We start from the raw sequence: 27987 nt of genomic DNA, 5'->3' as shown, positions 1-27987 counted from the left end.
AAAAGGAGGCTGGGGTAATCTGAGATAGTTGTAGCCCCTAGTCAGCTCCATTAGTCCTCGTCAGGAAAAATGATGGCACAATGAGAATGTGTGTTGATTATAGGCAGATAGACCCATAACCCACAAAGAGACATACCCATTGCATAGAATAGAAGAGTCATTAGCTGCTTTAAAATCTGCTATCTTCTTCTCTACCTTGGATCTCACAAGTGGGTACTGGCAGGTTCCCGTGGCAGAGGCGGATAAGGAAAAGACAGCCTCCACCACACCAATGGGTCTCTGTGAATTCAACTACATGCGGTTCAGACTGTGCAATGCACCAGGAACATTTCAGAGGATGATGGAGTGCTGTCTTGGGCACAAGAATATCAAAACTGTCTTGCTGTACCTGGACGATTTCATCGTCTTCTCCAAGACTTATGGGGACCATCTGAAGCACCTTGCCGAGGTGTTTAAAGCCCTTGCTTGAAGGTAAAACTATCTAAATGTCACCTGTTAAAACCCAAAGTGCAGTACCTGGGCCATGTGGTAAGCTCCAAAGGAGGGCACCAGACCCTGACAAGGTCACCGTGATCAAGAACTGGCTAAAGCCCAGCAACCTCCATGAAGTCCGGCAGTTCCTCAGGTTGGTAGGCTACTACAGAAGATTTATCAAAGACTTCACTAAGATAGCTGCACCACTATAAGACCTGTTAGTGTGCCAATCCAAGAAAACCAAGGGTAAGAATGGCGCATTTGACTGGGATGACGGGCTGGAGAGATCCTTCACTCGATTGAAGTTGGCTCTCATGGGAGATGAGGTACTGGCTTATCCTGAATATGACCAACTGTTTGTGCTGTACACAGATGCCAGCAGCATGGGACTGAGAGCCGTGTTGTCCCAGGTACAGAAAGGCAAAGAAAGGGTAATTGCCTACGCCAGCAGGAAACTTCGCCCCACCGAAAGGAACCCTGAGAACTACAGTTCCTTGAAGCTGGAGTTCCTCACCATCGTCTGCGTGGTGACAGAGAGGTTCAAGCACTACCTGGCCTCGGCAAGATTCACCGTCTTCACGGACAACAATCCGCTGACACACCTGGAGACAGCAAAACTAGGTGCTTTGGATTAGCGATGGAAGGCCCGGTTTCCCAATTATGAATTCACCATCAAGTATCGTGCAGGGCTGTTATGATCTGGTGACCTTGGAGCCGCATGGGACTTTCTCAGGAGTAGGTGGAACCTGTACTGACCGCAAACCCTAAACTGACACCGCAACTAGAAGTAGCCGTGGGGTGTACCTAACACATCCTAGACACCTCGACACAGCCGGAGGACTAAATACCCCTATAGATGGAAATGGGAATTCTATCTTGCCTCAGAGCAGAACCCCAAAGGATAGGCAGCCCCCCACAAATATTGACTGTGAGTATTAGAGGAAAAGACACACGCAGGCAGAAATCAGGATTTAGCAAAAGAGGCCACGCTAGCTAAATAGGAAAGGATAGGACAGAATACTAAGTGGTCAGTATTAAAACCCTAAAAATATCCACAGCAGATAATACAAAAAATCCACCATCTAACTAAAGACATGGAATGTATATCTGCTTCTCCTGAGAATCCAACTTGACTGAAATATCCAAACACAGTCTAAGCTGGACAAGAAAAAACCATGAATAGCACTGAATTGTAAAGCACACAGCATGTGTGCTGTAGAAACAAAAACAGACACTTATCTTTGCTGATTTGTCAGCAGGCAGGAGGAACCAGACAGAGATGCAAAACATCCAAGAACAATGGACAACTGGCATGGGCTAATGAATCCAGCACACCTAAATATCCCAGTCAGAGCTGCAATCAGCAGGGACACCTGCCCAGGATTGCAACCCAGGGACAACTGCATTACTATCAACAACCACTGGAGAGAACCCAAGAGCAGAATTCACAACAGTACCCCCCCCTTGAGGAGGGGTCACCGAACCCTCACCAGAGCCCCCAAGCCGATCAGGACGAGCCAGATGAAAGGCACGGACCAAATCAGCAGCATGGACATCAGAGGCAAAAACCCAAGAATTATCCTCCTGGCCATAACCCTTCCATTTGACAAGGTACTGAAGCCTCTGCCTCGAAAAGCAAGAATCCAAAATCTTCTCAACCACATACTCCAACTCCCCATCAACCAACACAGGGGCCGGAGGATCAACAGAGGGAACAACGGGCACCACATATTTCCACAATAAAGATCACCGGATTAATAATCTCAGAAATCCTATAAGGACCAATAAAGTGAGGCTTAAACTTAGGGGAAGAAACCTTCATAGGAACATGACGGGAAGACAACCAGACCAAATCCCCAACCCGAAGCTGGGAACCAACACACCGACGACGGTTAGCAAAACGTTGAGCCTCCTCCTGAGACAATACCAAATTGTCCACCACATGAGCCCAAATCTGCTGCAACCTGTCAACCACAGAATCCACACCAGGACAGTCAGAAGACTCAACCTGCCCCGAAGAAAAACGAGGATGAAAACCAAAATTACAAAAGAAGGGCGAAACCAAGGTAGCCGAAATAGCCCGATTATTAAGGGCAAACTCGGCCAATGGCAAGAAAGCCACCCAATCATCCTGATCAGCAGACACAAAGCATCTCAGATAAGTTTCTAAGGTCTGATTAGTTCGCTCGGTCTGGCCATTTGTCTGAGGATGAAATGCGGAAGAAAAAGACAAATCAATGCCCAGCCTAGCACAAAAGGCCCGCCAAAACCTAGAAACAAACTGGGAACCTCTATCAGACACAATGTTCTCCGGAATGCCATGCAAACGAACCACATGCTGAAAAAACAAAGGAACCAAATCAGAAGAGGAAGGCAGCTTAGGCAAAGGTACCAAATGAACCATCTTAGAAAACTGGTCACAAACCACCCAGATAACCGACATCCTCTGGGAAACCGGAAGATCAGAAATAAAATCCATAGAAATATGCGTCCAGGGCCTGTCCGGGACCGGCAAAGGCAAAAGCAACCCACTAGCATGGGAACAACAAGGCTTGGCCTGCGCACAAGTCCCACAGGACTGCACAAAAGAACGCACATCACGTGACAAAGAAGGCCGCCAAAACGACCTACCAACCAATTCTCTGGTACCAACAATACCAGGATGGCCAGCCAACACAGAACAATGAACCTCAGAAATCACTCTACTAGTCCATCTATCAGGAACAAACAGTTTCCCCACTGGACAGCAATCAGGTTTGTCAGCCTGAAATCCCTGAAAAACCCATCGTATATCAGGGGAAATGGCAGAAAGGACCACCCCTTCTTTCAGAATGCCGACCGGTTCAAGGACCTCAGGAGAATCAGGCAAAAAAACTCCTAGAGAGGGCATCAGCCTTAATATTCTTAGAACCCGGAAGATACGAGATCACAAATCAAAACGGGAAAAAAACAAGGACCATCGAGCCTGTCTAGGATTCAGCCGTCTGGCCGACTCGAGGTAAATCAGATTTTTATGATCGGTCAAGACCACAATACGGTGCTTAGCTCCCTCAAGCCAATGTCGCCACTCCTCAAATGCCCACTTCATAGCCAACAACTCCCGATTGCTGACATCATAATTGCGTTCAGCAGGCGAAAACTTACGGGAAAAGAAGGCACACGGTTTCATCAAGGAACCAACAGGATCCCTCTGAGACAAAACGGCCCCTGCCCCAATCTCAGAAGCGTCAACCTCAACCTGAAACGGAAGAGAAACATCCGGTTGACACAACACCGGGGCAGAAGTAAATCGGCGTTTAAGCTCCTGAAAGGCAGAGACAGCCGCAGAGGACCAATTCGTCACATCAGCGCCTTTCTTCGTCAAATCGGTCAAGGGTTTAACCACACTGGAGAAGTTAGCAATGAAACGGCGATAAAAATTAGCAAAGCCCAAAATTTTCTGAAGGCTCTTCACGGATGTGGGTTGAATCCAATCATGAATGGCCTGAACCTTAACCGGATCCATCTCTATAGATGAGGGAGAAAAAATGAAGCCCAAAAAAGAAAACTTCTGCACTCCAAAGAGACACTTAGACCCCTTTACAAACAGAGCATTATCACGAAGGATCTGAAACACCATCCTGACCTGTTTCACATGAGACTCCCAATCATCGGAAAAAATTAAAATGTCATCCAAATATACAATCATGAATTTATCAAGGTAAGTCCGGAAGATATCGTGCATGAAGGACTGAAAAACAGATGGAGCATTAGAGAGCCCGAATGGCATCACAAGGTATTCAAAATGGCCTTCGGGCGTATTAAACGCAGTTTTCCATTCATCACCCTGCTTAATACGAACAAGATTATATGCCCCCCGAAGGTCAATCTTCGTAAACCAACTAGCCCCCTTAATCCTAGCAAACAAATTGGAAAGCAGAGGTAAAGGGTATTGAAACTTGACCGTCTTATTCAAGAGGCGATAATCAATACAGGGTCTCAAGGAACCATCCTTCTTAGCAACAAAAACAAATCCTGCTCCCAACGGTGAAGAAGATGGCCGAATATGCCCTTTCTCCAAAGACTCCTTAACATAACTCCGCATGGCGGTATGTTCAGGCACAGACAGGTTGAAAAGTCAGCCCTTAGGAAACTTACAGCCTGGAATCAAGTCAATAGCACAATCACAGTCCCTATGCGGTGGAAGGGAACTGGACTTGGGCTCATCAAATACATCCTGAAAATCAGACAAAAACTCTGGAATTTCAGAAGAGGAAGAAGAGGAGATTGACATCAAAGGAACATCATTATGAACCCCCTGACATCCCCAACTAGTCACAGACATAGACTTCCAATCCAACACAGGATTATGTACCTGCAACCATGGAAAACCCAGCACGATAGCATCATGCAAATTATGCAACACCAGAAATCGACAATCTTCCTGATGGGCTGGTGCCATGCACATGGTCACCTGTGTCCTGAACTAGGGCTTATTTTTAGCCAAAGGTGTAGCATCGATGCCCCTTAAAGGAATAGGGTTCTGCAAAGACTGTAAGGGAAAACCACAACGCCTGGCAAACTCAAAGTCCATTAAGTTCAAAGCAGCGCCTGAATCCACAAACACCATGACAGAAAATGATGACAATGAGCAAATCAAGGACACAGATAACAGAAATTTAGGTTGTACAGTACTGATGGTAAATGAACTAGCGATCCTCTTGGTACGCTTAGGGCAGACTGAAATGACATGAGAAGCATCGCCACAATAAAAACACAACCTATTCTGATGTCTGAATCCCCGTTGTTCCGTTCTAGTCAGAATCCTATCACACTGCATTGGCTCAGGCATCTGCTCTGAGGACAACGCCACAGCGCGCACAGTTCTGCACTCCCGCAAGCGCCGATCAATCTGAATGGCCAGAGACATAGAATCACTCAGACCGAAAGGCGTGGGAAACCCCACCATAACATCTTTAACGGATACAGAAAGACCCTTTCTGAAAATTGCCGCCAAAGCATCATCATTCCATTTAGTCAACACAGACTATTTTCTAAATTTCTGACAATACAATTCTGCCGCTTCTTGACCCTGAGACAGGGCCAGCAAGGCCAGATTCCCAGATTCCAGGGAAAATGCCCAATCCTGAGGATCGCCACGCAGCAGGGAGATGACAATTTTAACCTGCTGAATGGAATCACCAGAGGATCGAGGTCTCAGAGCAAAAAACAGTTTACAGTTGTTTTTAAAACTCAAAAATTTGGACCTGTCCCCAAAAAACAAATCAGTAGTAGGAATCTTAGGCTCTAAAACTGGAGTCTGAACAATATAATCAGAAATACTCTGTACCCTAGCAGCAAGCTGGTCTACACGAGAAGCTAATCCCTGAACATCCATGCTAGCACAAGACTCCTCAGTCACCCAGAGAAAAAGAGGGAAGAAAAGACAAAGCAGGCTACAGAAAAAAAATGGCTCAACACCTTTCTTCCCTTCTTCTGAGATGCATTTAACTCATTGTTGTCCAGTTGTACTGTTATGATCTGGTGACCTTGGAGCCGCATGGGACTTTCTCAGGAGTAGGTGGAACCTGTACTGACCGCAAACCCTAAACTGACACCGCAACTAGAAGTAGCCGTGGGGTGTACCTAACACATCCTAGACACCTCGACACAGCCGGAGGACTAAATACCCCTATAGATGGAAATGGGAATTCTATCTTGCCTCAGAGCAGAACCCCAAAGGATAGGCAGCCCCCCACAAATATTGACTGTGAGTATTAGAGGAAAAGACACACGCAGGCAGAAATCAGGATTTAGCAAAAGAGGCCACGCTAGCTAAATAGGAAAGGATAGGACAGAATACTAAGCGGTCAGTATTAAAACCCTAAAAATATCCACAGCAGATAATACAAAAAATCCACCATCTAACTAAAGACATGGAATGTATATCTGCTTCTCCTGAGAATCCAACTTGACTGAAATATCCAAACACAGTCTAAGCTGGACAAGAAAAAACCATGAATAGCACTGAATTGTAAAGCACACAGCATGTGTGCTGTAGAAACAAAAACCAGACACTTATCTTTGCTGATTTGGCAGCAGGCAGGAGGAACCAGACAGAGATGCAAAACCTCCAAGAACAATGGACAACTGGCAAGGGCTAATGAATCCAGCACACCTAAATATCCCAGTCAGAGCTGCAATCAGCAGGGACACCTGCCCAGGATTGCAACCCAGGGACAACTGCATTGCTATCAACAACCACCGGAGGGAACCCAAGAGCAGAATTCACAACACAGGGCACAAGAACGCGAACGCTGATGCCTTGTCCAGGATGCCCAACTTGCCAGAAATGGGAGAAGATTCAGAAACACTCAAAGAAATAGAGTTGCCAGCTTTCCATCGCCCTAAGGCAACTCAGTATTCCCATTATGTGAGGAACAGGCACAGGAACAAGCAAGAAGCCATGCTGAACCCATTGCCCCACCATGGGTGGGCAGAGACACAGGACAGTGACCCCGCGGTCTGGTCAAGGAGGTGCTGACGCAAGCCAATTCTCACCCTGGTCCAGATGCTCCACAAGAGACTCAACAGACTCAACAGCTTTGGAAAGAAAAAGGAAAACTGTTTATGTACGATGGTAAGCTGTGTTGGAGGAGTATTGATCCAAGCACTCACGAGCTGGTCTTGCAGATAGTGGTCCCAAGATAAGATGTGCCAATGGTTCTGGAAGTGTACCACGATGGAGCAGGACACTTTGGATGGAAGAAGTTAGAGACCCTACTTCGTGGAAAGTTCTACTGGATTTGCATGATGAAAACTATCAAAAAGTGGGGCCGAGAGTGTGGCCAATGTAGCTTGCACACAAAGGACTTTGACAGACAGAGGGCTCCCCTACAGCCCATAGTCACCAAACAGCCACTTGCACTGGTGGCCTTAGACAACGTGAAGCTAACTCCAAGCCGGTCAGGCTATGTCTGCGCTTTGACCATTGTGGACAATTACTCCAGATTCCTGGTAGTCGTACCTGTCAAGGACCAGAGAGCGAATACGGCAGCCAAAGCCTTCCAACAGCACTTCTGTAGACCACATGGATATCCTGAGAAGGTACTTACTGGCCAAGGACCAGCCTTTAAAGCGGAAGTGTTTTAAGAATTCTGCAACCTGTACAGATGCAAAAAGATCAGAACCACACTGTACCACCTACAAACCAATGGTATCTGTGAAAATATGAACCAAGTAGTGATTGACTTACTGAAGACCTTTCCTTTACATGAAAGGAACTTATGGCCAGAAATGTTGCCAGACTTGGTAGACTTGTATAACCACATCCCAGTGAATTCCACCAACTGCACTCCAGCTTACCTGATGAGAGGAAGATCCAGTAATCTAGACATGGGAGTCCTAACCCCAGAAAATACCTCACCAGATGCAGATTGGGATACTGAGAGATGACAAAAGTACCGCCAAGTACAAGAGTGCTTAGAGAGAAGTCTATCAAAAATGAGACAAAAGCAAGAAAGAGACTATAACCAACGTGCCCCTGCAATTCCCTTGTCACCAGGTGAACAAGTGCTAAAACGTAAAAGAGACTACACAAATTTGGCGACCAGTGGGAAGCTGAACCGTATACTATCCTACCTTCAAACTTCGACAACAGGAAACTCTGCCTTATCAGTAAAGATGGAGGAGAAACTTCAACCTCAGTATCCAAAGACCATCTCAAAGTATGCCCTGATAAACTGAGGAACAAAGAAACAGACCCAGGAACATCTACACTCATGGAAGAAGAAAAGAGAATTCACACGTTCTTGGAGATTTTCCCCAGTCTTGGACTCAAGTGCATCGGGCCATAGTAATACCTGTCTTGACTTTTCCCCAGCTGGAAATACCAGAACAAAATATGATTCCAGACCATCCTTAATCAGAAGGGACTTTACACCAGCAGGCTCCAAAAGCAAACATCACCCTAGCAGTAGAACCAGAGAATCCACCTTCTGCTATCGGTGAATCTGTCAGACCTATGATGAATCTAAGAATACGCAGATGCTTGCCCAGTTTGCCAATACAATGCAGGTCTACAAGTAGTACACACATTAGTGGGTCCACTACAGTAACAGCAGACATGTTAGATCAGGAACTACGCAGGACATACCCGTAGTACCAAAGGCCAAATCCCAGCCAGGTACAGGGACTAAAAATGTCAATAATTGCTGTAACCTGTTTAAATTGCTTGCTTACATTTGTTACAGCTTTAAAATTGACAATAGGGTAATGGACAATGAATTACCCAAAAACTGTATTAGTACATAGTTGCCACCCTCAAGGTGCACCCTGGTTCTACCCACTTGCCGGCATGGGTAGGGCCTTGTTTGCTTGTTTCTTCACAGATCCAAAGCAAAACTGTCTGGCGTGGCGAACCCTGGGTCTGGATACGGCTTGTAACCTGCCCAAGACCTACGTTGGGGGTTATGACGGGTCCCTCGCATCGGTACTTCATTTATAAATAAGGACACCCTGGTATAAGGCCAGATGTACTTTTATAAACTTGTTTTTGCAATGTTTAAGCATGAATACCTCCCATAAAGGGAAGCCAACGTTTTATAACTGTTCCAATGTGTTATCCAAAAAAAAAGTTTTTCAAAATGTTTGTATTATTTAACCTGTAACTGTTGTTTTTTCCCAGTCCGGGAGTACTGGATTCAATGGGGGGTAGTGTGATGCCACAGGGTCCTGGTTGTCACAGTGACATTGCTTTCCTCATGGGGGAGTGATGTTACATTTGGAAGCGATGAAGGATATCTTTTATCAGGTAATCACAATGCACACAACATGTTCACACTCCAGACCAGAAGGGGGAGCTCTAAGCCTGGTTTAGGATGAACTCCCCTATAAATACATTCTGATCTGGAGGGAAAAGGTTCAGAAAGTTACTGACAGAGAAGAGAGCAGACCGAAATAGAGTGTCAGAAGGTCTGAAGGGGCCCTGTATTCCGAGGTACTACAGCCCCTGCAGAAAGAGACATATAGAAAGAAGGAACATCGTTCAGTGAGCATGCAGGAGAGCGAAGCACAGGAGAGTGACATCAGAGGAGACCTGCTGCGAATGAACTAGCTCCCTCTGAAGCGAAGATCACCGGTAGCCGGAACACCGAGGCTTTTGTGGGACTCTAAGACACATAGCAGAGACCGGCAGAACAGCTGAATTGCATAGAGCACGGGGCGTGATAGAGTCCCTGTAAAAAGGCTAGAGTTACCTGTCATACAGGTATTGCCCTATCCTATAAGGGGGACAGAGCGAAGAACTGTGAGGACCTTATCTGAAGCCATAGGTAGTAAGGGACTGCAACACCATCACGCTAGAGGAAAGCTTTTAACTCCACCTGGTAAAGGGGACTGTCATGATATGTACTTTTTTCCCTGTCCTGTATTTTGTATAATATGTCATGATGTGGTGCGACTTCTCTTTGGTTGTATTTACTGTATACTTTGCAATGTCATGGGATGTATGTAACTTAACCTGTCTCCTTCCCCCAATACTTGCAGCTCTAAGCTATAATGTAATTAAGCTTTGTCAACACCACTAGTGAAGGAATAGCCATTCTTCCTCACGGCAGGTGGCAAGTCAAATGCACATACTGGATAGACAAAGCAGAGCCGACCAGTCTAGAATCTTCTGGTGGACCCAACCATTGAATAGAAGGTGTGAACCCTACCCCCTTCATGGGCTGATCCCAGAAGCTCAGACAATCCATTTTTATTTTTGAGATCAGATGTGAGTTGACCCTTGAAGGAGAAGGAGTGGGGATTCTTAGCCGAGGCAAGACCCCACGTCCATCTGTGACTGCGGAAGCGAACGGGGCGAGACTTGAGCTGAGGACATATCTCGTCGTTCGTGGGATTGTTTTGGGATCCCTTGGACTCGTGTGGACTATTGCTTTGTTAGCTGGCACAAGGATTATCGGGAGGTGCCCCGAACCTGTTCCATTGGACTAATTGTGGACTCTGTAGATCTACCTGCATGTGTTGTTCCAGCATTCTTGATAATAAATCTGTTGAATCATCCCTTGGTCTGTTGTCCCTTCTTGCTCTGCCGTACACCCCGTCACAGGGACTCTAGATTTGCTTCCAAGCCGGCTGGACCCTGCTTGCCCTGTGATCTGGTACCCTGGACGGTGGCTGCCTGAAGTTTTCAGTAAACCAGGTAAAAAGACTGCAAACTTGTGTCCTCTCTTTACTGCACCATTCACCATCTTCCATCTACACAGCGGGAGCCCTGGGGATATACTTCACCTGTGGGAAGTTGCACCATATAGCTGCCATAACTTCACCCCAGAGGACCCCATAAAGGAGCGTCGGTCCCCACTGACCGAATACCACAGGTGGCATCACGAACATAAACTTTATTCAATTCCCCTTTTTCATGGGTGCCCAGGGCCACGGACCGGGTCGCCACTGTGACATCCCCCTGTGAACACTGGACCCGGTACCGGGTACCCCACTGCCCTAGCGAGCGACTCATAGTCTTGTCCCCAATAGAATGCAGCTTGCAAAATCTGGTGTGGGTTTTACTAATGTGACTGACCATATTAGTCTGCCTGAAAGTGGTGGATGTTGGGAGATCAGCTGAGGCTTTGAGAGATGTCAGCACAGTAGGGAGACGGGGATAGTTGTCTTAGCTGCGAAGTTGAGGTATATAATAAATCAAGTTTAGGAGTGAGAAAGTATCTTTAAGTTGACTGATCACAGCATTTAGAAAACACGTAGTTCTCATTCCTGTTCTTTTCATACAAATGCTAAGGTAAAAACTCAACAAATTTTCAATGTGTGCACATGATCTCATAGTAAGATATGAAAACAGTTCTTAAGCTTGCGGCGCCATCTTGTGACAGTAGCTTATGACTGGCCAGGAGTCAGAAACTACTTCACAAGCTCCCAATACAAGTCTATGAGAGTCAGAATGAGGCTCTCACATACTTGTATTGTAAAGTGACCTCCGCGTAGCTCCATAAAACACTGGAGCTGCAGGCAGGTAACTTTTCACCAGAGACCGAAGGGAGCTGCTGTAAACACAGATGAAACCACTGGAAGGTGAGTATCAGACAGCGGACTTATATTTAAAGCACCAGTCCGGCGGTGCAATAAAAAAACCGCAGAAGTGATGCTTTAAGCCACATGCAAGAGTTGAGTGTTTGGTGAGTTTGTTTACCTCAGTATTTCTAAGCCAAAACCTTTCATTGGAATATTGACTTCCCGCTCATGCATAGTGCATAGAATGAACAGGCTACTTGCAATGGCGGTGATGTCATAGAGATGCAGAGAAGAACGGTGCTGGACACCGGAGAGAGCAGTAGTAGGCGAGTATATTAATACAGTCACACTACATTATACGCATGTACACACACATTTACTAAATACAAATGTTAGTGGGAGTTCTTGTTTAATGCATGATGCAGATAGATCAGATATATGAAACTGCAAATGCTGCATTGTTGGTGCTTACACATAGAAGAGGCTATATTGCAGATAGTGGCGTAACTAGAATCTAATGGGCCATGGTGCAAAATTTGGACTTACACCCCCCTTTGCATATTGGTCAGATGCATGGGCCCTTGATGGTCAGATTTATAGCTTTCTACATCTTATAAGGACATGCGTGTTGACCCTCCATTATGTAGTAATTTTTCCCATACTGTGCTAACGTCCCCTATCTTGAACCCCTTCCAGGCATATATGTTTCCCATTCTTGAACCCTTTAAGGTACAGTATATGTGTCCCCCATACTAGGCCCTTTCCTGGTATATATGTCCCTCATCCGGGCATATATGTCCCTTATCAGGGTCCCCTTCATGATATATTAGCCGCCATCCTGGGCCTTTTCCTGGTATTTATAACCTCTTCCTGGTATATAAGCCCCACATCCTGAGTTCCTTCCTGGTTTATACAGTGGGGGAAATAAGTATATGATCCCTTGCTGATTTTGTAAGTTTGCCCACTGACAAAGACATGAACAGTCTATAATTTTAAGGGTAGGTCAATTTTAACATTGAAAGATAGAAGATCAAAAATAAAATCCAGAAAATCACATTGTATAAATTATATAAATGTATTTGCATTTTGCAGTGAGAAATGTGTATTTGATCCCCTATCAACCATTAAGAGTTCTGGCTCCTACAGACCAGTTAGATGCTCCTAATCAAATCGTTACCTGCACTAAAGACAGCTGTCTTACACAGTCACCTTTACAAAAGACTTCTATCCACAGACTCAATTAATCAGTCAGTCTCTAACCTCTACAACATGGGCAAGACCAAAGAGCTTTATAAGGATGTCAGGGACAAGATCATAGACCTGCACAAAGCTGGAATGGGCTACAAAACCAAGATGATGGGTGAGAAGGAGACAACTGTTGGTGCAATAGTAAGAAAATGGAAGAAATACAAAATTACTGTCAATTGACATCGATCTGGGGCAACATGCAAAATCTCACCTCGTGGAGTATCCTTGATCATGAGGAAGGTGAGAGATCAGCCTAAAACTACACAGGGGGAACTTATTAATGATCTCAAGGCAGCTGGGACCACAGTCACCAAGAAAACCATTGATAACACATTACACCGTAAAGGTTTAAAATCCTGTAGTGCCCGCAAGATTCCCTTGCTCAAGATGGCACATGTGCAGGCCTGTCTGAAGTTTGCCAATGAACACCAGGATTATTCTGTCAGTGATTGGGAGCAGCTATGGGTTCTTCTAAGCAGCTGCATAGAACTCTGAAAATAAAAATGGTGGTAGGGGCCAGCAAAGCAGTAGAAGGCTATAAAAAGATAGCAAAGTATTAACAAGTTGCCCTTTCCTCAGTTTGAAATGTAATTAAGAAATGGCAGTTAACAGGAACAGTGAAGGTCAAGATAAAGTCTAGAAGACCAATCATAATTTCAGTGAGAGCTACTGGTAGGATTGCTAGAGAGGCAAATTAGAACCCCTTTTTGACTGCAAAAGACCTTGAGAAAGATTTAGCAGACCCTGGAGTGGTGCATTGTTCTTCTGTTCAGAGACACCTGCACAAATATGACCTTCATCAGAAGTATACCTCTTCTGCGTTATCAATATAAAATTCAGAAGTATATAGAGACAGTGTAAAGTTGACAAATGGATAACCAGTGACATTATACAGGTCTGGCAAAAAATTAAGAGTCCACCACATCAAAACCCTGTCATGGGCAGGCCAATCTACAGACCTGAACCTCATTGAAAACATCTGGAATGTAATCAAGAGGATGATGGATAGTCACAAGCCATCAAACAAAGAAGAACTGCTTAACTTTTTGTGCCAGGCCCAGGAGCAGTGTGAAAGACTGGTGGAAGGCATGCCAAGAGGCATGAAAGCTGTAATTAAAAATCATGGTTATCCCACAAAATATTGATTTCTGAACTCTTCCTGAGTTAAAACATTAGTATTGTTGTTTCTAAATGATATGAACTTGTTTTCTTTCCATAATTTGAGGTCTGAAAGTACTGTTTTTTTTTTAATTTTGACTATTTCCCCTTTTCAGAAAAAAATACAAAATGTATTGCTTGGAAATTCGGATACATGTTGTCAGTCATTTATAGAATAAATGAAAAATGTAAATTTTACTCAAAAATATGCCTATAAAGAGAATAATCAGACAAACTGAACATTTTGCACTGGTCTCCTAATTTTTAACAGAGCTGTACATAGGAGTTCTGTATATAATGTAAGTGTACAAGTAATACAGGGATCTCAAAGTAGCCACCTTTTGCTTTGATGACTACTTTGCACACTCTTGGCATTCTCTTGATGAGCTTCAAGAGGTAGTCACCGGAAATGGTTTTCACTTCACAGGTGTGCCCTGTCAGGTTTAATAAGTGGGATTTCTCGCCTTATAAATGGGGTTGGGACCATCAATTGTGCTGTGCAGAAGTCTGGTGGATACACAGCTGATAGTCCTACTGAATAGACTGTTAGAATTTGTATTATGGCAAGAAAAAAGCAGCTGATTAAAGAAAAACGAGTGGCCATCATTACTTTAAGAAATGAAGGTCAGTCAGTCCGAAAAATTGGGAAAACTTTGAAAGTGTCCCCAAGTGCAGTTGCAAAAATCTTCAAGCGCTACAAAGAAACTGGCTCACATGAGGACCTCCCCAGGAAAGGAAGACCAAGAGTCACCTCTGCTTCTGAGGATAAGTTTATCCGAGTCACCAGCCTCAGAAATCGCAGGTTAACAGCAGCTAAGATTAGAGACCAGGTCAATGCCACACAGAGTTCTAGCAGCAGACACATCTCTACAACAACTGTTAAGAGGAGACTTTGTGCAGCAGGCCTTCATGGTAAAATAGCTGCTAGGAAACCACTGCTAAGGAGAGGCAACAAGCAGAAGAGACTTGTTTGGGCTAAAGAACACAAGTAATGGACATTAGACCAGTGGAAATCTGTGCTTTGGTCTGATGAGTCCAAATTTGAGATCTTTGGTTCCAACCACCATGTCTTTGTGCGATGCAAAAAGGTGAACGGATGTACTCTACATGCCTGGTTCCCAGCGTGAAGCATGGAGGAGGAGGTGTGATGGTGTGGGGGTGCTTTTCTGGTGACACTGATGGGGATTTATTCAAAATTGAAGGCATACTGTACCAGCATGGCTACAACAGTGTCTTGCAGCGGCATGCTATTCCATCCGGTTTGCGTTTAGTTGGACCATCATTTATTTTTCAACAGGACAATGACCCCAAACACAAGGGCTTAAGTAGAGTTGAGTGACTTTTACTTTTTTAGGATTGAGTCGGGTTTCGCGAAACCCGACTTTGTCAAAAGTCGGGTCGGGTGAAATCGGCCGATTATTGCGAAAAGTCGGGGATCCGACTGAAACACGAAACCCAATGCAAGTCAATGGGGAAGCAAAGTCGGCAGTGAGTGAAGGACAGGAAAACACCTACAGTGCCCATTTTAATGCCAAAAACATCTATTCTTGTTACTTAAGCTTGTCAATCTTAATTTACCTTATAATAATAGTTAGGCATTGAAAATTGGGGGTCATTTGGCTAAAGTTGTGGGGGGGTAGGGCTGGCTCAAGTTTTTCGTGGGCCCAGGAAACGCGGACTACGTCACAGCGGTGGAGCAGGGAGAGGTAAGTATTTCAACTTTGCAAGTGCTGTGATCCTGAGCAAGCAGGGGGGCCCACTCATTGGCATTGGCACTGGCACAGGGCCCCTCAAAGTACGGCGGTGTGTTTGACGGCAGCGGCGCCTCCCACCGGCAGAGACAATTTTGCGTACTATGAGGGGCCCTTTGCCAGTGATGTCGCCAACGAGTATGCCCCCCACCTGATGAAGGAACCTGCACTTTCATCTGCACCTTCTTCCTCTTTGTCCCCGTGTAAGGTGGTATAGTATGCGGGAAGGGGAACCTGACTTTCAGCAGGGTCAGATTCTGGCTGTGTAGAGTGCAAGGGGAATGTAGTGGTCTGGGTCAATGTACCAGCAGACTCATCTAGCACTGGCTGGGCAATGGGCAGGATGAGGAGGAAACACAGATATAGGCCCAAATAATAAAGTGGGCTAAATGCTGTTCAAAATTGGTAACAGGACTAACCAGGCGGCATTGCTTTGTTCAGTGGAGGACAACTGTAAAGAGAGGCTGACACAGTGAGTAGGCCAAAATAAGTAACTAGGCTAAATGCAGTTCAAAATTGGTAACAGGACTAACCAGGCGGCATTGCTTTGTTCAGTGGAGGACAACTGTAATGAGAGGCTGACACAGTGAGTAGGCCCAAATAAGTAACTAGGCTAAATGCAGTTCAAAATTGGTAACAGGACTAACCAGGTGGCATTGCTTTGTTCATTGGAGGACAACTGTAATGAAAGGCTGACACAGTGAGTAGGCCCAAATAATAAAGTGAGCCAATTGAAATTCAAAATTGGTAACAGGAGTAAACAGGCGGCACTGCTTTGTTCAGTGGAGGAGAACACCAAAGAGCGGCAGACACCGTTAGTAGGGCCCAACCAAACCAGTAGGCCAAATGCATTTTCATATTCAAAATATAGGCCGAAAGCCTGAAGATTGAAGCTCAGCTTTGTTCAGTGGAGGAGAAAAGCAAGGAGCGGCAGACACCGTTAGTAGGGCCCAACCAAACTAGTAGGCAAAATGCATTTTCATATTCTAAATATAGGCCGAAAGCCTGAAGATTAAAGCTCAGCTTTGTTCAGTGGAGGAGAAATGCAAGGAGCGGCAGACACCGTTAGTAGGGCCCAACCAAACTAGTAGGCCAAATGCATTTTCATATTCTAAATATAGGCCGAAAGCCTGAAGATTGAAGCTCAGCTTTGTTCAGTGGAGGAGAACACCAAGGAGCGGCAGAAACCGTAAGTAGGGCCCAAACAAACTAGTAGGCCAAATGCATTTTCATATTCTAAATATAGGCCGAAAGCCTGAAGATTAAAGCTCAGCTTTGTTCAGTGGAGGAGAAAAGCAAGGAGCGGCAGACACCGTTAGTAGGGCCCAACCAAACTAGTAGGCCAAATGCATTTTCATATTCTAAATATAGGCCGAAAGCCTGAAGATTGAAGCTCAGCTTTGTTCAGTGGAGGAGAACACCAAGGAGCGGCAGACACCGTTATTAGGCCCAACCAAACAAGTAGGCCAAATGCAGTTTAATATCTGATATATGCTGGAAATTGAAGCTCATCTTTATTCAGTTGAGGAGAAAAGCAAGCAGCGGCAGACATTGTTAGTAGGGCCCAACCAAACTAGTAGTCCAAATGCATTTTCATATTTTAAATATAGGCCGAAAGCCTGAAGATTGAAGATCAGCTTTGTTCAGCGGAGGAGAACACCAAGGAGCGGCAGACACCGTTATTAGGCCCAACCAAACAAGTAGGCCAAATGCAGTTTAATATCTGATATATGCTGGAAATTGAAGCTCATCTTTATTCAGTGGAGGAGAAAAGCAAGCAGCGGCAGACACCGGCAGTAGGGCCCAACCATATAGTAGGCCAAATGCATTTTCATATTTTAAATATAGGCCGAACGCCTGAAGATTGAAGCTCAGCTTTGTTCAGTGGAGGAGAACACCAAGGAGCGGCAGAAACCGTAAGTAGGGCCCAACCAAACTAGTAGGCCAAATGCATTTTCATATTCTAAATATAGGCCGAAAGCCTGAAGATTAAATCTCAGCTTTGTTCAGTGGAGGAGAAAAGCAAGGAGCAGCAGACATCGTTAGTAGGGCCTAACCAAACTAGCAGGCCAAATGCATTTTCATATTCTAAATATAGGCCGAAAGCCTGAAGATTGAAGCTCAGCTTGGTTTAGTGGAGGAGAACACCAAGGAGCGGCAGACCCCATTAGTAGGCCCAACCAAACAAGTAGGCCAAATGCATTTTCATATTCTAAATACAGGCCGAAAGCCTGAAGATTGAAGCTCAGATTTGTTCAGTGGAGGAGAACACCAAGGAGCGGCAGACACCGTTATTAGGCCCAACCAAACAAGTAGGCCAAATGCATTTTCATATTCTAAATATAGGCCGAAAGCCTGAAGATTGAAGCTCAGCTTTGTTCAGTGGAGGAGAACACCAAGGAGCAGCAGACAGCATTATTAGGCCCAACCAAACAAGTAGGCCAAATGCATTTTCATATAATAAATATAGTCCGAAAGCCTGAAGATTGAAAATCAGCTTTGTTCAGTGGAGGATAGCTGTATTGAGTGGCGCAGACAGACACAGGTAGTAGGCCTAAAATAAAAAAGTAGGCTCAATGCAGTTCAAAATAGGTTACAGGGGTACACAGGCAGCATTGGTTTGGTCAACGGAGGACAATTGCAATGAGTGGCGCAGACTTACTAGGCCTAACATAAAAAAGTAGGTTCAATGCAGTTTAAAATGGGTTACGGGGGTACACAGGCAGCATTGGTTTGGTCAGCGGAGGACAATTGCAAGGAGTGGCGCAGACTTACTAGGCCTAAAATAAAAAAGTAGGCTCTATGCAGTTTAAAATGGGTTACAGGGGTACACAGGCAGCATTGGTTAGGTCAGCGGAGGACGATTGCAAGGAGTGGCACAGACAGAAGATTGAAGCTCAGCTTTGTTCAGTGGAGGAGAACACCAAGGAGCGGCAGACACCGTTAGTAGGGCCCAACCCACCTAGTAGGCCAAATGCATTTTCATATTCTAAATATAGGCCGAAAGCCTGAAGATTGAAGCTCAGCTTTGTTCAGTGGAGAATACCAAGGAGCGGCAGACACCGTTAGTAGGGCCCAACCAAACTAGTAGGCCAAATGCATTTTCATATTCTAAATATAGGCCCGAAAGCCTGAAGATTGAAGCTCAGCTTTGTTCAGTGGAGGAGAAAAGCAAGGAGAGGCAGACACCGTTAGTAGGGCCCAACCAAACTAGTTGGCCAAATGCATTTTCATATTCTAAATATAGGCCAAAAGCCTGAAGATTGAAGCTCAGCTTTGTTCAGTGGAGGAGAACACCAAGGAGCGGCAGACACCGTTAGTAGGCCCAACCAAACAAGTAGGCCAAATGCAGTTTAATATCTGATATATGCTGAAAATTGAAGCTCATCTTTGTTCAGTGGAGGAGAAAAGGAAGCAGCGCCAGACACCGTTAGTAGGGCCCAACCAAACAAGTAGGCCAAATGCATTTTCATATTCTAAATATAGGCCGAAAGCCTGAAGATTGAAGCTCAGCTTTGTTCAGTGGAGGAGAAAAGCAAGGAGAGGCAGACACCGTTAGTAGGGCCCAACCAAACTAGTTGGCCAAATGCATTTTCATATTCTAAATATAGGCCAAAAGCCTGAAGATTGAAGCTCAGCTTTGTTCAGTGGAGGAGAACACCAAGGAGCGGCAGACACCGTTATTAGGCCCAACCAAACAAGTAGGCCAAATGCATTTTCATATTCTAAATATAGGCCGAAAGCCTGAAGATTGAAGATCAGCTTTGTTCAGTGGAGGACAGCTGTATTGAGTGGCGCAGACAGACACATGTAGTAGGCCTAAAATAAAAAAGTAGGCTCAATGCAGTTTAAAATAAGTTACAGGGGTACACAGGCAGCATTGGTTTGGTCAGCGGAGGACGATTGCAAGGAGTGGTGCAGACTTACTAGGCCTAAAATAAAAAAGTAGGCTCAATGCAGTTTAAAATGGGTTACATGGGTACACAGGCAGCATTGGTTTGGTCAGCGGAGGACAATTGCAAAGAGTGGCGCAGACAGTCATACTAAGCCTATAATAAAATAGTAGGCTCAATGCAGTTTAAAATGGGTTACATGGGTACACAGGCAGCATTGGTTTGGTCAGCGGAGGACAATTGCAAGGAGTGGCGCAGACAGACTTACTAGGCCTAAAATAAAAAAGTAGGCTCAATGCAGTTTAAAATGGGTTACAGGGGTGCACAGGCAGCATTGGTTTGGTCAGCGGAGGACGATTGCAAGGAGTGGCGCAGACAGACTTACTAGGCCTAAAATAAAAAAGTAGGCTCAATGCAGTTTAAAATGGGTTACAGGGGTACACAGGCAGCATTGGTTTGGTCAGCGGAGGACGATTGCAAGGAGTGGCACAGACTTACTAGGCCTAAAATAAAAAAGTAGGCTCTATGCTGTTCTAAACTGGTAACAGGAGTAAACTGGCGGCACTGCTTTGTTCGGTGGAGGACAACTGGAAGAAGTGGCTGACACAGTAAGTTGGCCAAAATAGTAAAGTGGGCTAAATGTCTGCAAAAAAAATGTTCCTAAATAAACAGGTGGCAAAGCTAGGTACAGGGGTGGGTTCCTCTGCTGAGTAGCAGACAGTGGTAGTTCGCACACAAAATTCACAGGTCTAAATGGAGGGCAGAGCACCTGTATATTTTTACTATCATCTATCATTTCAACAAATTTGTATTGGCAGTGCCATTGAAGGATTTAACAGCACAGACTAAACAGTGGTGGAGCAGTGAGAGGTAAGCTTTGCAAGTGGTAGAGCACTGTTTGAGCTGGGGGGGGAACACTCTCTCGTGGGCGGCGGTACTGGCCCAGGACCCATCATATTACGATGGTGTGTCTGACGTTGGGTGTGCACCACCACCGCCAGAGACACTTCATTGTACTATGAGGGACCCTGTGCCAGTGCCGTCGGCCAAAAGTGGGCACACCCACCTGTCCAGGCAAACGGCACTCGCAAGGGTGCTTGCGCCAAGTGGTGACCACGGCCCCGTGGGGGGAGTCAGCCCATTTAGGGAGGTGTAAAATTTGCCTATGGTGGTCATTCAGCAGCTGCAAATGGAGGAATTGGAGCAGTCAGTAAGAGGAGTCCAAAAGCAAGACCTTTTTACAGGAAAGCTACGTGTCAGCAGGGGAAGGTGGGGCAAAATAATTAGAAATCCATGATTGGTTCATTTTAATGAAGGTTAGATCATCAACATTTTGAGTAGCCAGACGAGTCCTTTTTTCGGTCAGTATTGAACCAGCAGCACTGAAGACTCTTTCTGATAGCACACTAGCAGCTGGGCAAGCAAGCTCCTGTAATGCATATTTGGCCAATTTAGGCCAGGTGTCTATTTTTGATGCCCAGTAATCAAAGGGGAATGACGTGTGAGGGAGAATATCGATAAGTGACGAAAAATAGTTTGTAACCATACTGGACAAATGTTGTCTCCTGTCACTTTGAATTGATGCGGCAGTACCTGTCGTGTCTGCGGTCATTGCGAAATCACTCCACAACCTGGTCATAAAACCCCTCTGTCCTATGCCACTTCTGATTTGTGCACCTCTAACACCTCTGTCATGTTGCCCCCTGCATCTCGTGTGAGAACCATCACCGCCGCTGTGTGCTGGGAATGTCTGAACCAAACGGTCTACAAGAGTTGCTTGTTTGGTAGCCAATATTTGCTCAAGGTTCTCATGTGGCATGATATTTTGCAATTTCCCTTTATAACGTGGATCCAGGAGGCAGGCCAACCAGTAATCGTCATCGGTCATCATTTTGATAATGCGGGGGTCCCTTTTTAGGATACGCAAGGCATAATCAGCCATGTGGGCCAACGTTCTAGGTGTCAAATCACTGCTTGTGCTGGGTTGAGGAGCACTTTCTGGCAAATCAACATCACTTGTCTCCCGCAAAAACCCTGTACCTGACCTTGCAACGCCACCAGTTTCTCTTGCCCCCTGAAAAGCTTCCTCCTCCCATAAATATTCATCCCCAACATCTTCCTCCTCCTGCTCCTCCTCTTCATCCGCCACCTCGTACAGGAGAGTTCCCTGAGCAGACAATGGCTTACTGTCATCAAGGCTTCCCTCCTCCTCGGCTGCAGACACCTGCTCCTTAATGTGCGTCCAACTTTTCATCAGCAGATGCATTAGTGGGATGCTCATGCTTAGGATGGCGTCGTCTGCACTTACCAGCCGTGTACGTTCCTCAAAACACTGAAGGACTTGACAGAGATCTTGTAGCTTTGACCACTGCACACCTGACAAATCCATGTCTGCCATCCAACTGCCTGCCCATGTATGTGTATCCTCCCACAAATACATTACAGCACGCCTCTGTTCGCACAGCTTGTGAAGCATGTGCAGTGTGGAGTTCCACCTTGTTGCAACGTCGATTATTAGGCGGTGCTGGGGAAGCTTCAACGATCGCTGATGGTTCTGCATACGGCTGGAGTGTACGGGAGACCGGCGGATGTGCGAGCAAAGTCTTCGCACCTTCAATAGCAGTTCTGGTAACCCCAGATAACCTTTCAGGAAGCACTGCACCACCAGGTTCAAGGTGTGAGCCAGGCAAGGTATGTGTTTCAGTTCTGAAAGGGCTATGGCAGCCATAAAATTCCTTCCGTTATCACTGACTACCTTGCCTGCCTCAAGATGTACATTGCCCAGCCATGAATGAGTTTCTTGCTGCAAGAACTCAGCCAGAACTTCTGCGGTGTGTCTGTTGTCGCCCAAACACTTTATTTCCAACACAGCCTGCAGACGCTTACCACTTGCTGTTCCATAATGGGACACCTCGTGTGCAACACTGGCAGCTGCAGATGGAGTGGTAGGGTGACTGTGCTCTGTGGACGAGCTTTCGCTTCTGGAGGAGGAGGAGGAGGAGGTGTGTCGAACGCCTACTGCCAACTGTTTCCTAGTCCGTGGGCTAGGCAGAACTGTCCCACTATGGCTGTCCCCTGTGGACCCTGCATCCACTACATTAACCCAGTGCAAAAGTGATGGACACGTAACGTCCCTGGCCATGCCTACTGGTGCATGCATCTGTTGTGAGGTTCACCTTTCTACTGACTGATTGCCTGAGTGCATGGACAATGTGGTCTTTGACATACTGGTGGAGGGCTGGGATGGCTTTTCTCGCAAAGAAGTGTCGACTGGGTAGGTCATAGCGTGGTACTGCGTAGGCCATCAGGGCTTTGAAAGCTTTCCTTTCAACCAACCAGTAGGGAATCATCTCTAACGAGATTTGTCTAGCAATGTGGGCGTTCAAACCCTGTGTACGCGGATGTGAGAATGAGTACTTCCTTTTCCTAACGAGAGTCTCTTGTAGGGTGAGCTGGACTGGAGAGCTGCATATGGTGGAACAAGCAGCGGTAGTGGTGGTAGTGGACATGGCGGATTGAGGGAGGGTTGGTGATGGTATTCTTGATGTTTACCTACATACAGTGTTTCCTACCAAAAACCTTGTGATTCCCTGACTGCTTTGGCCTTGCAAAGATACCTCCACATTTACTGCAGGTGGTGTCCTAAACGGTGGGCTTACAGTGAGGGAAGCAATGTAGCGTTGCTGACTACCTTCATTCTGAGCGGGTGCACCAACGTAACGGGACGTTTGGTAGTTAGTCCAGGCTTGCAAGTGCATGCTGGTTAAATGTCTACGCATGCATATTGTATTTAAATTTTTGACATTCTGCCCTCTGCTAAAGGTCTTTGAGCATTTCTTACAGATAACTTTGCACTGATCATTCGGATCTTGGTTAAAAAATTGCCACACTGCACTCTTCCTACTATCGAATACCTTTTCAGGCATTACATGCTGTACTACTTTCACTGGATGGCCACGCTGTCCTAAAACTGGTTTTGTTTTTGACACACGTTTTTGGCCTGATACGGGCCTGCCGGATGAAAGCTGTTGCGATTTTGATGCCTGCCGCGGCTCATGCTCCTCCGCTTCTGAGCTACTGCCAGCGGCACCCTGTTCCCCCAATGGCTGCCAATCGGGGTCAACAACTGGGTCATCTATCACCTCCTCTTCAATGTCCTGTGCACCTTCCTCTGTGTCACCGTGTAAGGTGCTATAGCGTTCGGGACGGGGCACCATAGTCTCATCAGGGTCAGATTCTGTCTCAGTACACTGCGAGGGCAATGTAGTGATCTGAGTCAATGGAACAGCATAATAATCTAGCTGTGGCTGCGCATCTGTGCTCTCCATGTCCAATTCATCTTGTAATGGGTTGTTAACAATTTCCCTTTCTAACCCAGGCACGGTATATGTAAAGAGCGCCATGGAGTAAACTGTAGTGTCGCCTGCTGCATCCTTCACTTTTGGTTTAGGTGAAGGACACAAGGAAAGTGACTTGTTCCTGCCCGGGAGCACACACTGACGAGTCGCTGCTTTTAAATTTGGAACTTTCGGAATAGGAGGCGAAAGAGCTAGAGGCTGAGTCAGCAAGGAAAGCCAAAATTTTTTCCTGCTGCTCTGGCTTTAAAAGCGTTTTTCCTACTCCAAGATAAGGAACCCTTCAAGGCCTTGTGTAGCCAGACGATGATGCTGGCTCAACAACTCGAGCCTTAAGTGCTATTTTGCTTTTCCCACTACCACCAGATGCTCCACCACCAAAACCACCACCATCATTACCAGCTGGCAATGACCGCCCACGGCCTCTTCCATCAGACTTCCTCATTTTTGGGAAAATGTAACCAAAGTAACAACCGTTATATGGTACTGTAAAACAAGGTAGAAGGTGTATATAAACTTGTTGAGAATTTAAATCTCCCTTTTTTGTGTGGGAGACTGCTGCAAAAAAACAGGCCCACTGTATTACACTACACAGTATAAGTGGCTGAAAGTGGCTGGCAGATATACACCAAACAGAACGGACGCAGATGCACTTAGTGGCAATATAAATCTTTCTTTTTATGTGTGGGAGACTGCTAGAGAAATCAGGCCCACTGTATTACACTACACAGTTTCAGTGGCAGAAAGTGGCTGGAAGATATATAAAAAAGAGAACTGCCGCAGATGCACTTAGTGGCAATATAAATCTCCCTTTTTATGTGTGGGAGACTGCTGGAAAAATCAGGCCCACTGTATTACACTACACAGTTTCATAACAGCTTATAGAACTAGTCACCATGGTAACACATAATAAAACGACCATCCGTACCAATAGTGACAAAAGACCCTTCGGGCCTATCATCAATTACATAAACCATAAACAAAAAACGATGAAATAACGGTCCAGCTCAAGATATACACATATATAGACTTTATTGATGCTTAATATGACCGAAGTGCAAGGAGGGAAAGTGACACTAACAAAATAACGCTGGAAAAAGCAGGAGGCGCGTGCCCAGGGCCATATCTACGGAACAATTATTTACCTAATACATAGGTTTTTGCCATAAAAAAACTAAGCAAAAATGCAAAATAAACAATAAAAAATGAAAAAACACAACGCAAAAACCAAGTACTGATTGGTGCAAATATAGTGCGGCAATGAAACAGATAATCTGCGGCAACCAATAAACCATCATAGAGGCAGCTGAAGGTAATGCAGAAGATGGTAGCCGACCATGTGTACGGCACTTTTTAACCATACAATCCTTCCTACAACATGCCAACAACTATGATCATAGAAATAACTTACCGCACTTAGAAATAATGGTGCCTGGGACCGCGCCTCCGCCCCAACGCGCGTTTCGGCAGGAACACCTTCGTCAGGGGGCAGAGATGAAGTGTGCACAACACGATTAAAAAGCGCTGACACCGGAAATGATGATTACCGGTAACCGGAAGTGACGATGCGGTAACCAGGAGACCCGAGCGCCGGCCGCGTCCGAGTGCAGCCGAGGAACTCCGAGATCACAGGGGCCCCATGTGACCCGGAGCATCCAACAGCAACAACAGGAGCGCGCAGGCGCACAAAGACCCCACGGCAACCGCAGCAGCACTGGCCGGTAAACATAAAAGGAGGACATAGCGTTCATAAATACAAACAGAGCCTTTTCTGGTCAAAATGATGCAATAAAGGACAATGCGCCTCATATTACAGAAATCCATACAAAACAATAATTCACCCAAAAATAATTTTCTTGCATATGTTAACAGTACAATAATGGATCAAATAAATAAACTGTACCAATTATGCTCACAAATGGGCCAAGATATAACATGTATAGGGGAATAATAATACATTATAATATAAGGCTGCATAAATTAAACAAAATAAACAAAATAACCACATATAATTCATGTAGACCACATTATCGTTAATACGTCATCACATAATGATCTTCTTAAAAAGAATGTCTTTGCAGGCTCAAATCTGATCCAACCGCTCTTGCTACGCCCATCTTCATATTGGCAGAACGATGTAATCTTGATGAAGAAAGGAAGGTAGCAAACTTCCAAATACAGCATTCCGGTGCCAAAAGTGCTGGACAAATAAAAACAAAAAATTAAAACCACAATAAAAACAACCAGCATAATCATGGTAATGTCACAGCCAGGCCAATACCAGCAGGATGATGAAAAGGACTAAAAGAAGCTAATTAATGCAGTTGCAGAAATCATTAGAGAAAGGGGGCATAGCTAATGTTCTCATTTAATCCTGAAGGCTGGACCGTACCCAAAGTCCAGATCCACCTGGACTCAATACGGGCCAGCCGCTGGAATGTGCCCCCCCCCACGAATCCCAACCTCCAAGAGATCAATACCCCTGGCTCTAAGGAGACCGGCATTACAGTCATGGAACATCCTGAAATGTCGTGGAAGTGTTTTCAGGGTGGAGATGTCCTCAACTGTCGCCGCTGCGTCAATGCCCAGAACATGTTCATGAATTCGCGTTTTTAAATAGCGAGTTGTCATGCCGACATACATCTTGGCACATGGGCACGTGACAATATAGATTACATTTTTACTTGTACAAGTTATGCTTTTCTTAATCTTGAATTCACGTGACCCATCAAAATTGTGGAACACGTCAATTCTCTCAATATTCGGGCAAGCAACGCAGCGGCCACAAGGGACACATCCCACCCTGGCTGTCATAGAATCCAAAAAGGTGGGAACTCGCCCACCCGTATAATGACTATGAACCAAATGGTCTCTCAGATTTCTGGATCTCCTGACTGCAATGCCGGCCCTCTCCGGTAAATATCGCGCAATAATTGGATCAGCTCGCAATAGATGCCAGGATTTTTGTAAAATATCTCTCATTTTTGAAAACTGGGAACGATATTTTGTAGTAAAACGAACTGTCTCATGATTTGGTCTATTATTAGTGTTATACAACAACACATCTCTGGAGGAATGTTTGGCTCTATTAAATGCCTTTTTGATACTTCGCTTACTATGTCCACGAATTAGCAACCTATTTTTCAGATCATCAGCTTGGCTGAGAAAATCTGCCTCTGTGGAACACAGTCTACGCAGGCGAAGAAATTGGCCTGTTGGTATGGCCTTAATAACGTGGCTGGGATGAGAAGAGGAGGCGTGCAATAAAAGATTGGTTGAAGTCGGTTTTCTATATAGGGTGGTCTGAATATCCCCACATGTACCACGTTTCAACTTGACATCTAAAAATTCGATGGAATTGTCATCAAACTTATATGTCAAAGTTATATTCTTATTATTGTTGTTAAGGGACGTCATAAAGATCTCAAGACTGCTAGGCGAACCCCGCCAGACGATCATTATGTCGTCAATGTACCGCGTCCAAAGGAGGACGCGGCACATTGACTCCGGAAGGTCAGGCGGGGGGAGGTCCCTCTCCCACAACCCCAGGAACAGATTGGCATACGCAGGGGCGAAAGGGGCCCCCATCGCTGTCCCCTGGAGTTGTAGGAAGAAGGACCCCTTAAAAATAAAAAAATTGTGTGTTAAAGAAAATTCCAATAGTTGACAGATTAAATCCTTCATTTCCCCAGACAGACTAGACATATTAAGGAAAAATTCCACCGCTATAAGACCATCCTGATGTCGAATACTGGTGTACAGAGATTCAACATCAGCTGTAACCAATAATTCATCTTTTTCAAGATGGATACCGTTCATCAATCTCAAAAATTCACCAGTGTCTTTTAGATAGGATGGTAAGTTAATCACCAACGGTTGGAGTTTCGAATCTATCCACTGGTTCACCCTCTCTAAATAGTTGCCTCTCCCTGATATTATTGGACGACCAGGGGGCGTCCTCATGTCCTTGTGGATCTTGGGAAGAAGATAGAAGGTAGAGATTGTGGGTTCATTTACCACTAGTGCCGAGGCCAATTCACCAGTTATAACTCCCGCATCCCTAGCCCCCTTGATAATATCAGTGAGCTGCTTAGAATA

Source organism: Ranitomeya variabilis, chromosome 1 (assembly GCF_051348905.1).
Source record: "Ranitomeya variabilis isolate aRanVar5 chromosome 1, aRanVar5.hap1, whole genome shotgun sequence".
Classification (NCBI taxonomy): Eukaryota; Metazoa; Chordata; class Amphibia; order Anura; family Dendrobatidae; genus Ranitomeya; species Ranitomeya variabilis.
Note: the sequence above shows the minus strand (reverse complement) of the source record.